The sequence below is a fragment of the Mirounga leonina genome, unplaced genomic scaffold (genome assembly GCF_011800145.1).
Source record: "Mirounga leonina isolate KUSES-001 unplaced genomic scaffold, KU_Mleo_1.0 Mir_169, whole genome shotgun sequence".
Lineage (NCBI taxonomy): Eukaryota > Metazoa > Chordata > Mammalia > Carnivora > Phocidae > Mirounga > Mirounga leonina.
The window spans coordinates 22,865,129-22,879,686 of NW_023270431.1; the positions used below are offsets into that span (position 1 = coordinate 22,865,129).

General features: G+C 38.3%; 1 long non-coding RNA gene and 1 pseudogene across 2 annotated transcripts in view; one reads left to right on the forward strand and one right to left on the reverse strand.

The window, feature by feature from the left end:
• Positions 1–14,558, forward strand: part of LOC118017398 — a 230,794-nt gene that overhangs the window by 107,274 nt on the left and 108,962 nt on the right. The window lies entirely within an intron of this gene.
• LOC118017397 lies at positions 6,845–7,902 on the reverse strand (annotated as a pseudogene).

Here is a 14,558-nt window from a genome sequence, read left to right on the forward strand (position 1 = left end):
CTTTGGTTTAAAAACTAATTTGTCTGATGTAAGGATTGCCACCCCAGCTTTCTTTTGGTGTCCATTAGCATGGTAAATGGTTTTCCACCTCCTCACTTTCAATCTGGGGGTGTCTTTGGGTCTAAAATGAGTCTCTTGTAGATAGCATATTGATGGGTCTTGTTTTTTAATCCAATCTGATAGCCTGTGTCTTTTGATTAGGGCATTTAGCCCATTTACATTCAGGGTAACTATTGAAAGATAGGAATTTAGTGCCATTGTATTGCCTGTAAGGTGACTGTTACTGTATATTGTCTGTGTTCCTTTCTGTTGCTTTTAGGCTCTCTCTTTGCTTAGAGGACCCCTTTCAAGATTTCCCGTAGGGCTGGTTTTGTGTTTGCAAATTCCTTTAGTTTTTGTTTGTCCTGGAAGCTTTTTATCTCTCCTTCAATTTTCAATGACAGCCTAGCTGGATACAGTATTCTTGGCTGCATATTTTTCTCGTTTAGTGCTCTGAATATATCCTGCCAGTCCTTTCTGGCCTGCCAGGCCTTTGTGGATAGGTCTGTTGCCAATCTAATGTTTCTACCATTGTAGGTTACATATCTCTTCTCCTGAGCTGCTTTTAGGATTTTCTCTTTGTGTCTGAGACTCATAAGTTTTACTATTAGATGTCGGTGAGTTGACCTATTTTTATTGATTTTGAGAGGGGTTCTCTGTGCTTCCTGGATTTTGATGCCTGTTTCCTTCCCCAAATTAGGGAAGTTCTCTGCTATAATTTTGCTCCATTATATCTTCTGCCCCTCTCTCTCTTTCTTCTTTCTGGGATCCCAATTATTCTAATGTTGTTTCATTTTATGGTATCGCTTATCTCTCGAATTTGCCCTTGTGATCCAGTAGTTGTTTATCTCTCTTTTTCTCAGCTTCACATTTTCCATCATTTGGTCTTCTATATCACTGATTCCCTCTTCTGCCTCATTTATCCTAGCAGTTAGTGCCCCCATATTTGATTGCACCTCATTAATAGCCTTTTTGATTTCAACTTGGTTAGATTTTAGTTCTTTTACTTCTCCAGAAAGGGTTTCTCTAATAACTTCCATGCTTTTCTCAAGCTCAGCTAGTATCTTTAAAGTGATGATTCTGAACTCTAGATCTGACATCATACTAATGTTCGTATTGATAAGGTCCCTGGCAGTCGGTACTACCTCTTGTTCTTTTTGTTGAGGTGATTTTTTCCGTCTTGTCATTTTGTCCAGAGGAGAATAGATTAATGAGAGAACAAAATGCTAGCAGAGTAACAATGTCCCCAGAAAATATACTCTAAACAAATCAGAAAAGACCTGAAACAGTGGGAAAAGAAAGGGAAAGAGAGAAAAAAGAAAAAGAAAAAAAGAAAAAGAAAAAGATAAAGATAAAAACAAACAAAAACAGAACAAAAGAAAACAACAAAAAAAACCCCAGAATGTGATCAAATATGATCAGGCTGGTATATAGATCAGTGCCACACACTAGATTTGGGGTGTATTTTGGTCTGTTAGAAGAAAGTGCCTCCCAAAATTTTAAAGAAAGAAAAACTTATATATGTACAAAAATAAGGGTTGATATGATGAAGGGATGGAATATGACTGTAAAGATGGAAATTATAAAAAATTTTATAAAAAGAATTGGTAAGAAGTTGTTTGAAAAAAGAAAGAAGAGGATTTAAAAAAAAGAAAAAAAAAAAGGGAGAGAATGTGATCAGGCAGGGGAGTACAGGAAAACCATATACTAGAGATTTAGGGTATATTTTGATCTGTTAGAAGAAACTATCTCAAAATTTTAAAGAGAAAACAACTTATATATATATGCCAAAAATACGGGTAACTACTATGAAGGGATAGAATATGACTCTAAAAATGAAAAATAAAAATGTTTTTTTAAAAAAGGGATTGATAAGATGTTGGTTGAAAAAGGGAAAAAGAAAAATTCAAAAAAATAGAAAAAAAGACAGTTAAAAAAAAATTAACTTTGAAAAACTAAAGAATCATGGTAAAAAAGCCATGAATTCTATGTGTAGTATTCCCCTAGGGCTGGAGTTCTGCCGTTCTCATTGATCGGTAAACTTGGTCTTGGCTGGCTATTCTCGCTGATCTTCTGGGGGAGGGGCCTGTTGCCGTGGTTTCCAAATGTCTTTCCCGGAGGCGGAATTGCTCTGCCCTTGCCCTGTCCGGGTTAAGTAATCTGCTCGGGTTGCTCTCCAGAGCTTTTGTTCCCTGTGAGCTTTCCGTACAGCTTTGGAGGCGGAGAGTGTAAATGGTGGCCTCCCAATCTCCGCCCCGGAGGAGCCGAGAACTCGGTGCCCCACTCCTCAGTGAACCCCCAGAGAAAAGCAGCCAGTCACTCCCGGCTCCCCGGTCTCTGGCCGCACTCCGTGTTCACCCGGCCTGTGACCACGCGTTTCTATCTCTGGCACCTGACTTGGCGCGGAGTCTCCAAACCCAGCAGATCCCCACAGTATGCTCCCACGCCGCTCCTCCCGGGGGAGGAAGGTGAGTCTCCCCAGATCTGCTGCTTGCTGGGTCCGTGCTGGAGGAGTAGTGGTCCGACTGTGCCGCGGATCACACTTTATGGCAACCCCAAGCTGAGAGCCCGCTCCTCAGCTCTGTCTCTGCAGCCGGCTTCCCTCCTCCAATACCTGGGAGCTCTGCCGCACTCAGGCACCCCTGGTCTTTCTGTGACCCCGAGGGTCCTGAGACCACACTGTCCCGGAGGGTTCCATCCCCCGCTTAGCCACCGGAGTGACGTCCCTCAGCGGAGCAGACTTTTAAAAGTTCCAATTTTGTGCTCCGCGACTCTATCACTTGCCAGAAGTGGCTGATGGAGGCCCCTCCCCCGCCGTCTATCCTCCCAAATATCGCCTCGGATTCACTTCTCCGCACGTCCTACCTTCCAGAAAGTGGTCGCTTTTCTGTTCAGAGAGTTGTTGCTATTCCTTTCTTCGATCTCCTGTTGGGTTTGTAGGTGTTCAGAATGGTTTGATCCCTATCCAGCTGAATTCCTGAGAGGAGACGAAATCCAGGTCTCCTACTCCTCCGCCATCTTGCTCCGCCCCCCTGATCTATGTGTGTACTTTTATGGAAGTACCATACTGTTTTGATCACTACAGCTTTGTAGTATAACTTGAAGTTTAGAATTATGATATTGCCAGTTTTATTTTTCTTTTTCAAGATAGCTTGGCTATTCTTGTGGTTCCATACAAAATTTAGGATTGTTTGTTCTAGTTCTGTTAAAAATGCTGTTGGTATTTTGATAGGGATTGCATTAAATGTCTAGGTTGCTTTAGGCAGTATAGACATTTTAACAATAATTATTCTTTCAATCCATGAGCATAGAATGTCTTTCCATTTATTTGTGTCTTCTTTAATTTCTTTCATAAGTATTTTATAGTTTTCAGAGTACAGGTCTTTTATATCTTTGGTTAAGTTTATTCCTAGACATTTTATTATTTTTAGTGTAATTGTAAATGGTATTGATTCCTTATTTCTCTTTTTGCTGCTTCATTATTGGAGTATAGAAATGCAATAGATTTCTGTACATTGATTTTGTATTTTGCGACTCTACTGAATATGTTTATCAGTTCTAACAGTTTTTTGGTGGAATCTTTTAGGTTTTCCATGTACAGTATCATTTCATCTTCAAATAGTGAAAATGTTACTTCTTCCTTGCTGATTTAGATGCATTTGATTTCTTTTTGTTGTCTGATTGCCGTGGCTAGGACTTCCAATACTGTGTTGAATAAAAGTGGTGAGAATGGACATCCCTGTCTTGTTCCTGACAATAGTGTAAAGCTCTCAGTTTTTCTCCATTTAGGATAATGTCAGCTGTGGGTTTTTCATATACAGCTTTTATTATGTTGAGGTATAGTCCCTCTAAACCTACTTTGTTCAGGGTTTTTTTTATTATGAATGGATATTGTACTTTGTCAAATGTTTTTTCTGTATTTATTGAAATAAACATATGGTTTTTATCCTTTCTTTTATTAATGTGGTTTATCAGTTGATTGATTTGTGCATATTGACCCACTCTCACAACCCAGGAATGAATCCCATTTGATCGTGGTGAATGACTTTTTTAATGAATTGTTGGATTCGGTTTGCTACTATTTTGTTGAGGATTTTTGCATCTATGTTCATCTGAGATATTTATGTGTAGTTCTTTTTTTTTTTTTTTTTTTTTTTTTTTGTGGTGTCTTTATCTGGTTTTGGTATCAGGGTAATGGTGGCTGCATAGAATAAATTTGGAATCTTTCCTTCCTCTTCTATTTTTTGGAATAGTTTGAGAAGAATAGGTATTATCTCTTCTTAAATGTTTGGTAGAATTCACCTGTGTAGCTGTCTGGTTTTGGACTTTTGTTTGTTGAGAGTTTTTTGATTATTGATTCAACTTCTTTGCTGGTTGTTGGTCTGTTCAAATTTTCTATTTCTTCCTGTTTCAGTTTTGGTAGTTTATCTATTTCTAGGAATTAATCCATTTCTTCTAGGTTGTCCAATTTGTTGGCATATAGCTTTTTATACTATTTTCCTATAATCCTTTGTATTTGTGTGGTGTTGATTGTTCTTTCTCCTCTCTCATTTGTGATTTTTTTTCATTTGGGTCTTTTCTCTTTTCTTTTTGATAAATCTGTCTAGAAGTTTATCAATTTTATTAATTTTTTCAAAGAACCATCTCCTAGTTTCATTGATCTGTTCTACTTTTTTTTTTTTTTAGTTTCTCTATCTATCATTTATTTCTCTTCCAATCTTTATTATTTCCTTCCCTCTGGTGGTTTTACATTTTGTTTGTTGTTCTTTTTCTAGCTCCTTTAGATGTAAGGTCAGGTTGTTTATTGGAGAATGTTCTTCCTTTTTTGAGGTAGCCCTGTATTACTATATACTTCTCTCTTATGACCACTTTTGCTGCATCCCAAAGGTTTTGAACCCTTGTGTTTTCATTTTCATTTGTTTCCATGTATTTTTAAATTTCTTCTTTGATTTCCTGACTGATCCATTCACTATTTAGTGGGGTGTTCTTTAACTTTCATATACTTGTGCTCTTTCCAGATTTTTTTCTTGTGGTTGATTTCTAATTTCATAGTGTTGTAGTCAGAAATGGTGCACAGTATGATTTGAATTTTCTTGAATTTGTTGAGGCCTATTTTGTGGCCTAACATGTGATCCATTTTCTGGAGAATATTCCATGTGCACTTGTGCTGTTTTAATTTGGAATACCCTGAATATGTCTATTCAGTCTATCTGGTTCAGTGTGTCATTCAAAGTCATTTTTTCTTTGGTGATTTTCTGTTTACATGATTTGTCCATTGATGTTAGCGGGCTGTTAAAGTTCCCTACTATCATTGTATTATTATCAATTAGTTCCTTTATGTTTGGTATTAATTGTTTTATGTATTTGGGTGCTCCCATGTTGGGTCCATAAATATTTACAATTGTTATATCTTCTTGTTGGATTGTCCTCTTTATTATTATATAGTTCCCTTCTTCGTCTCATGTTACAGTCTTTGTTTCAATGTCTGATTTGTCCTATATAAGTATTGCTACTTCAGCTTTCTTTTGAAAACCATTTGCATAATAAATGTTTCTCTATCCCCTCATTTTGAATCTACAGGTGTCTTTAGGTCTAAAATGAGTCTATTGTAGGCAGCATATAGAAGGGTTTTGTTTTTTTTTAATCCATTCTGATAACCTTTGTCTTTTGATTGGAGCATTTAGTGCCTTAACATTCAAAGTAATTATTGATAGGTATATATTTATTGCCATTTTATTACTTTTTATAGTTTCTGGAGGTTTCTTCTGATCTTGTTTTTCTCTCATGTTTTGCTGATTTTCTTTAGTGAAATATTTGGATTTCTTTCTCTTCATTCTTTGCATGTTTATTAGTGCTTTTGATATATGGTTACCATTAAGTTTGTATATAACCTCTTATGCATATAGCAGTCTATATTAAGTTGATGGTCATTTAAATGTGAGCCCATTCTTTTCTCCTCTCTTCTCCATGTTTTGGGTATATGTTATTTTATTTTATTCCTTTTTTTGTGAGTTTTTTCACTGATATTTTACAGAAATATTCATTTTTACTGCTTTTGTGTTCTCCACCTTTATACCATCACTTTTGGTTTCTTGCAGGGCTGGTTTAGTGGTCATGAACTCCCTTAGTTTTTGTTTGTCTGGGAAACTGTCTCTCCTTCTATTCTGAATGATAGTCTTGTAGCATAGAGTATTCTTGGCTGCACATTTTCCCATTCAGCATTTTGAATATATCATGCCCCTCTCTTCTGGCTTAACAAATTTCTGCTGAAAAATCTCCTACTAATCTTATGGATTTTCCTTTATAAGTTAATGACTTCTTTTGTCTTGCTTCTTTTAAGATTTTTTCTTTATCACTATATTTTGTAAATTTAATTGCAATATGTCTTGGTGTGGGCCTGCTTTTGTTGATTTTGATGGAAGTTCTCTGTGCCTTCTGGATTTGGATGTCTGTTTCCTTCCCCAGATTAGGGAAGTTTTCAGCTATTATTTCTTCAAATAAATCTTCTACCCCCCCTTTTCTCTCTCTTCTTCTGGGACTCTTATGGTATGAATGTTATTACATTTGATGGAGTCACTGAGTTCCCTAAGTCTCTTCTCATTTAGCATAATTCTTCCTCTCTTTGGTTCAGCTTCATTGCTCTCCATTTGTCTTCTAGTTGATTAATTTGTTCCTCTGCTTCTTCCAGCCTGCTGTTCATTGCATTGAGCATGTTTCTAACCTCATTTATTGCATTCTTTATCTCTCTCCCTTTTTTTTTTTTTTAAAATAGATCAGTTATTTAATTAAGTTCTCTGTAAGAAATTCAGAACACCAATTTGTGAGGATAAATTCCATTTGTGAGAGAAAACATAGAGCAGTGGTAGCCCTGAAGCTGAGGAACAGCTTTGATTTTGGGCACCATTTGTAAGTCCATAGCTTTCTTTTTTTTTTTTTTTTTTTAAAGATTTTATTTATTTATTTGAGAGAGAGAGAATGAGAGAGAGCACATGAGGGGGGGGTCAGAGGGAGAAGCAGACTCCCTGCCGAGCAGGGAGCCCGATGCGGGACTCGATCCAGGGACTCCAGGATCATGACCTGAGCCAAAGGCAGTCACTTAACCAACTGAGCCACCCAGGTGCCCAGTCCATAGCTTTCTGATCAACCTTGCACTGCTCTGTAATCTCATATTTCTCTGTGTTGAAATCTCACCTTCCTGGTGTCTAGATTTATCCAGCTTCTTCTTGAAGTAAATATCAGTGAGATGTTTGGAGATTTTCACACTGCTGATATCAATTTTGATGGAGGTGGTAATGACAAATTTCTGGTGTGTTCTATGCAGAGGAACTCAGTTGAAGGCCCATCACAAGTAGCAAGCCTCTACTTAGTTGTTTCAGGAAAACCCCACTCTTGCCTCTGTGGCACCCAGTGAGGATGATCAAAATGGTCCCAGGAGTGATGTAGCTCACAGTTTGCTCACATGCTGGCTGAAAAGTTTTTTTGCCATGGCTCAACAGCTTTCAAGGCACATCTTCAGTAGGATAATACCTAGGCATTGTGTGAAGTTTAACCACTCTTGTACCACCTTCTTGTCACCACCAACTGGTTTTGTGACAGTAGCAAGAACTTTCTCCTTTTTCTTTTCAACCCTGGATTTAGCTGCTGAATACTCCCTCTTGTACCTGGCCTTTCTGAAATACATAGCTGATCAGGAATATCTGCTAATTCCTCTGTCTAGGACAGGGTTTCTGATGCAGTGGTCCTCCTCTTCTTTGGTGTTTTAGCCTTGAGGTTACCCTTCTTAACCTTTCCACAAGCATCAGTCTTCTTGGCTTCAGGTTTCTTCTCCTTAATATCTGACTTCTCAGCTTTTTCACCTGCCATCCTCTTCATGCCCCACCATAAACCTAAGTGAGGGAAATTAAGCATCTGGGAGGCCTCTTAGTTAGCCCCGAGCATGTCTAACCCCTGCAGGTGTCCACTTGACACCCTCCTGGTTCAGATGGTGAAGGATTGGTGGTCCTGAAATTGAGTCTTGCAGGGAGGCCTTACCATTCTAGCCTTGCAAGATAGGAAAGCACAATCTTCATTCCAGATTCTTTTTTAAACTCTTCTGTCTCTCTGTTAAGTGTCTCACTGATGTCTTCTATTCTTTTCTCAAGTCCAATGAGTATCCTTATGACAATTGCTTTAAATTCTCCATCAGGCATGTTACTTATATCTGATTTGCTTAGATCTCTGGTTGTGGCCTTATCTTGTTCTTTCATCTGGGGTAAATTCCTCTGTCTCTCATTTTGTCTAAGTCTCTGCCTGCTTCTCTGTGTTAGAAAAGCAAGTTATGTCTTCTGTTCCTGAAAGTAATGACCTTATGAAGAAGAGGTGATGTGGTGCTCAGGACCTGGCACTTCAGGGAGTGTCCCCAGTGTGTATTACATGTATACTCTGCTATTGTGTTTTGGCTGCTCTATTCTTCAGGCCAGTTATCTGCAGAAGTTCGTCATGGTTATTGCGGGCAGTGTTTGGTCACTCACCCGAATGTAATGAGTTTTAACTAGGGTGTGCTCTGGTCTGCTTGTGAAATGAGACCTGACACCAACTCCACTGAAACTGAGGCCCTGCAAAACTTTCAGGTCAGGAGACATGGTTGGGCAGGGGCTTGTGCTCGTCTTCTGGGGGAGGGGCCCACCACACTGTGACTGAGAAGGGCAGTTCCACTGGAGAGCAGGGTGTAGGGCTTAGGGTAAGCAAGTTAGGCAGCCAGTGTCCATGCTGTACTGCTTCCTGCAGGTGGCTCTGTATTAATGCTGAGGAGCAGGGGAATGAAATGGGGAAGTGGCACTGGCAAGCTTTTTTGTTCCTAGAGAAGTCTCTCTGTGAATGCTGCCTCTCAGGGACATGTTCCAAGAAGAGCAAATAATCTCCCCACTTTGTGCCCCAGGTGCTCTTCAGATCACTGTTTCCACACTGTCTGCCCCTGGGTTGTTTGCCTGCCTTCTCTCAAGAGCAGCACAGTGCCTTCCAGGCTCTATCCCAGCCAAGCCTGCTGACCTTTAAAACTCCAGGCTTAAAACCTGCTAGTTGCAAGAACTCACAAAATTCAGCCCCTCTCATTTTCCAAGCCAATGGCTATGAGGAAACATTTTCCTTGTGCATTCACCTATGTGTTCCTCTCTCTCACCCTTCTCTGCAACCATGGCTCCCTCCCCTCCATGGCAGCCAGGATCTGTTTCTCCCCTAAACCACATCTCCATACTTCCTACCTTCTTTGATGTGGTCTCTTCTCTCCCTTTAGTTGTGGAGTTTGTTCTTCCAGTCTTCATTCAGGTTGACTTCTGGGGTATTTGAGATGATTTGATAGTTATCTGGTTGTATTTGTGGGATGAGGTGAGCCTTGGGTTTTGCAACTCCATCACCATCTTCCTGTCTCTCTTAATGACCATTACTTTAAATTCTCTCAGGCATATTACTTATCTCCATTTCATTTAGGTCTCTTGATGTGATTTTGTCCTGTTTTTTCATTTGGGATATTTTCCGCTGTCTGCTCATTTTATCTAACTCTCTGAGTCTGTTTCTATGTATTAAGAAAGTCAGCTTCATCTCCTGCTCTTGAAAATAGTGACTTTATGAAGAAGAGGTCCTATAGGGCCCTGCAAAGCAATGTCTCCTATTAACCAAAACCTGGTGCTTCAGTGGTATCTTTTATATGTGTTGCATGTACCCTATTGTGAAGCCACCCTTGCCTTCAGTCCAGTCACCTGCAATGACTTTCTTTGCCTACTGTGGGCAGGATTTGACCCCTACGTTGTTAGTGGACGAGTCTGGGGATGCCTTAGGCTTGACTTCAGTGAGACCAGACTTTTGCCAGAGCTGCAATAGCATAGAACTGCAGGGCACTTCCCCTGTGTTGTCTCCTGGGAAGTTTTTATTGGTGGGTAGGATCTGCAGTCAGATCAAATGTCTGCCCCCAGCCCACTGCTGGGGCTGCACTTGGACTGGTGTGTGTGATTATTTTCCCCTCTCCCCAAGGCAGGAGTCACTTTGGAGTGGTGCTGGACACTATCTGGGCTGCTCGCATACTGTCATGCTTGCAGCACCACTTTGGATGGGTTCTGGTCAAGATTGTATTGGAGCAGGAAGCTCTGCAGGAGAACGTGGGGGTGGGGCACATGGTTTTAGAAAGGTTTGTGCAGGTCTGCTGTGGGAGAGGACCTGGAACCAAGGCTTGGCTGTAGGGGGCATGTCAATAGAACAAGGGGACAGGTCATACTACTAGCAAGCTAGGTGGAGAACGTTGGCACTGAACTGGTTTTCACAGATATCTGTGTATCTAGGTGGGCAGTAGGGAATGAAAATGGCACCCTCCTACTCTTTTGTTCCTGAGATTATTAAATAAATCACACACTCTGAGATTATTAAATAAATCTCCTTCCCATATATGCCAGACATTTTTCAAACTACTGCTTCTATGCTGTACCTCCATGGAGCTGTTTGTTGTGCTATCTCTTTAAGTGTGGGGACTCAGTTTCCTATCTCCTTCCCAGCTCTCTTAGAGCAGAACCCACTGTTTTTATAAAGTTCCACATGTTAAGTGTCACTGATTGTAAAAAACCCTAAAGCCAGTCCCCTCTGATTATGGTCCTGTGGGACCCATGAGCAGAAGTTAACCCCACTGGCCACTAGAACCAGGCAATGTAGAGGTGTGCCATGGCATCATTCAAAAAAAATCATGGCACTAGACAGGGGTATGAGCTCCCGGGTGTCACTGATTATTACAGTCTCTTGTAATAATTTGCAAGCTCCCCTTCCCTCTAGAGCCAGGCAATCAAGAGGCATCCCCTGGGCGGCAGCTGCAAAAATTGGGGCATCAGATATGTGTAAATGTTCCTTCTGAGAGACACTGGTACTTTGGAACACATCAAAGGGAGAGTGCAAAGACAAGTGTCCACCAGTCTCCATCCCTGGAGAGGGTTCCTGCAGGTTCCTAGGGGTGTGTGTGTGTTTATGTGTGTGTGTCTGTCTGTGTGTGTTAAAATATGTGGCTGTGGAGCCTGGGTGGCTTAGCTGGTTAAGAACTGGACTCGATTTCAGCTCAGGTCATGATCTTAGGATCATAAGATCCAGCCCAATGCTTGGGCTCCACACTGAGTGTGGAGCCTGCTTAAGATGTTCTCTCTCCCTCTCCCTCTGCCCCTCTACCCACTCTTTCTCTCTAAAAAAAAAAAAAAAGAAGAAGAAAAGTGTCTGCCCCTATGGCTGAGATTTTAATATAAGCAGGTGAGCGGTCCCTGAGAGGGTGAGTCCAAGCACACAGGTCCTTTAAGAGGCATTTCTTAGATCACTACCATCCTATGGGTCTTGGGATGACAGCCCTGTTGGTTTTCAAAATTAGATATTTGGGAGTTCATCTCTCAGGCTCACGTCTTAAAAGCTGGGGGTGCTGATGTGGGGTTTGAAACCTTTGCTCCTTAGGGAGAAGCTCTGGGGTTTGAGTTCCCTTCCAGTTGTGAGTCACCACTACTGAGATTGTTTCCCAGCCTCTCCTACCCACTTTTTCTTCTTTACCCAACGTGTAGTCATTACTTAGCCAGTCTTTAATTTTTTTTAAGAGGAAATGGTTCCATATGTAGTTGTGGGAGGAGGTGAATTCATGACCTTTCTATGTCACCATCTGTCAGACCTCAGGGGAAAACTGGCCTCTCCACAATAGACTTAATGCACAGATATTTAATTGTAGTTTCTGAAAAGAGTTGCCGTCCCTTCTTTTTTTGACTAATTATTTCCAATTTCATTAATTATGATTAGAGTATCTTATTTGCATTTCTATTTTCTTGAAAATTTTAAGGTCTTTTTTGAGCTAATATTGGGTAGTTTTTCATAATTATATAATTACATGTGTGCTTGGAAAAAGATACATTTTTCCATAAGAAACAATTCAATCTATTTATTAGGCTTACATATTGTGTGTCTTTCTTAGGTGTTCTATATCCTTAATAGCATTTTTGTCCTCTTAATCTATCTAGATCTGAGAACTGTGTTAAAATCTCTTATTAGTGATTAGTGTACATCTCTGTTACTTCTTTTATTTTTTGTAGTTTTTGCTTTATTAAAGTTATTACTTTAAATTTGCTATGGAGATCTTAATAGCATTATGAAGCATTCTTCATTGTTGCAGTTAGCAATTTTGGTCCTGAATATTATCTTGTTTGACATTAAGACTGCATTTTATCAGAATATGTTATTTGCATTTGTGTGGTATATTTTTTTTCCTAATTCTTTTCATATTTGCTTTGTGAATAAATTTGGTTTATGTGGTCCTCTTGTAAACATAAAAATCCAACTCTGGGTTATAACCAATATGAAAAATCTTAGTTTCATCAGTAAGTAATCTTTATTTCATCTTTTCTGCTTATTAACATAAATGGTATATTTGTATTTGGTGTCAGTTGTTTCATGTTTTTCTGTTATATATACTGAATTTTTCACTACATGATTATTTTATTGTTTTTGTTTTGTTTCTGGAACTTAGGAAGACTTACATTTCTTTATAGTGGTATGCTTCTATTAATATCTCCTCTTTGAAATCTTTCTTAGTTCCACCACAAGCAATAAAGGAATTTGTCTCTTTACTCCTTCCTGTCTTCTACCTTCCAATTTTATATTATTAATATATTTTTTTGCTCTAATATGTATGATATTAACTGTACTTAATTTATTCTACTTGTTTGTTAGTTACAAGTGACAACTTCTACTCACAGATGATACCTGTAAGTCTGTCAGCATGCTTTATTGCCTATGGATTTTATTTTTTCCTTTTCGTCCCATTTTTATTAATTACATTATTTCTATATGTTCAGACCCTGTGTTTCTTAATATTATTTTGTCACAATAATCTACACCTTCTAATAGTGGTATTATAGCTAAATATAGTTAGTGTTAAACTGCAAATCTTAGGTTGACTCTTCTGAAATTATTCTATAGCTGTCTACAGCTTATTTTTTATTTTATTTCATAGGTAAGTCTCTTGGGATCAACATTCTTAAGATTTTATATGTTAATAACTGTCTATAGTCTTTATACTTGAAGGACAGATTAGCTGGATATAAAATGTTGACTTACATTTTTCTTTCCTTAAAAATATTTTTGTTGAGAACCCTAATAGAAATCCAATTTTCTTTTCCTTATTAGTAAATTGAACTTTTATCCTGTATATTTAAAGAACTTCTTTCCTTAGTTTAAAGTCCAGTGCTTTCACTAAGTTTGCCCTCGATGTTCATTTGGGGTCTAAGTTCACAAGCATACAGTGTGCCCTTTCTATGGTAGTCTTTATTTCAGGATTTATTCATCCAGCAACTTTTCAAACATGAATAAACATTTATGTTATTATCTGACAATATAAGATGCATGGAAAAAACACAAATGACATATCATTTAAGAAATATGTATCAGTTCATTGCCTGTTTGTTCCACAAATCTAGTTATAGTAATGTTAAGATGAGTCTGGTAGTCAGTATTGTGTACCGTTAAAATGCACAGCTAATGGAGTTAAACTGCTTAAATTTAGATACTAGTCCTGCTGTTTTATTAACTGTGAAATCTTGGGCAATTTTCTTAAACTTTTTCTCTGCTTCATTTTTATTATTTATAAAATGAAGAAAACAGTGCATTTCTCCTGACATTTTTGTGAAATTAAATGAGATAACACACAGTGCTTAAACATTAATAAACCTGATACCAAAATGCTAAGAGTCAAAAGTATCCATTTTTATTTCAGATTTTAATGAGCTCCATAGGTTATAGTCATCAGATAATTTCAATCTTCCAATTGTTTTGTGTAATCACAAAATCCCTTTGTATAAGGGATATAGTGAAAGATGGTGGAAAGTAAATGTATCAGTACAGAGGAAATAGGACTTCCAATCCTGGAGTTACTATGTGCTTAAATCCATCTATTGATTATTTGTCAAATGGACACAATATTTGCACAGAGCTTTTAACTCCATCTTTCCCAGGAGCATATCTTATCCTTTTTGCCTGGCTGCCTTGTTCTTATTAAAGAATCAGGCTGATTTCTACCTACTTTGCTGGGGTAGGACCCTCCCAGTGTACATTAAGGGCTCATGGAACATCCTTACTAACTTGCAGTTTAATTCTCATTGTATTCTCTGACAATTTTCTGATTCCATGGCCTTTTCCCCCAGAAGCAACTTAAGGGCAGGGAGTATATTTTTAAACTAGTTTTGATAATGCCTATTTTTTTTTTTTTTGGTTGAACAATATATTTTTGTCAAACTTATATTCCCTAAAGAATGATTATACAGGTAAAATGGAAAAATATAAATTAAGTTTTCCTAGAAATGCATTAAGGGTGTATGTTTAATAATTATAAATAATGGAACCCAGCTTTAGAGATTTAAATTTAAGGAATTATGTCATTCAAAATCTAAATAGATTCACCACTGTAAATAAAAAAATCAAGGACATCCACTTTATTTTAATATGCCTTTTGAAACCAAACAACATTACTAGTAGATTAAATAGCT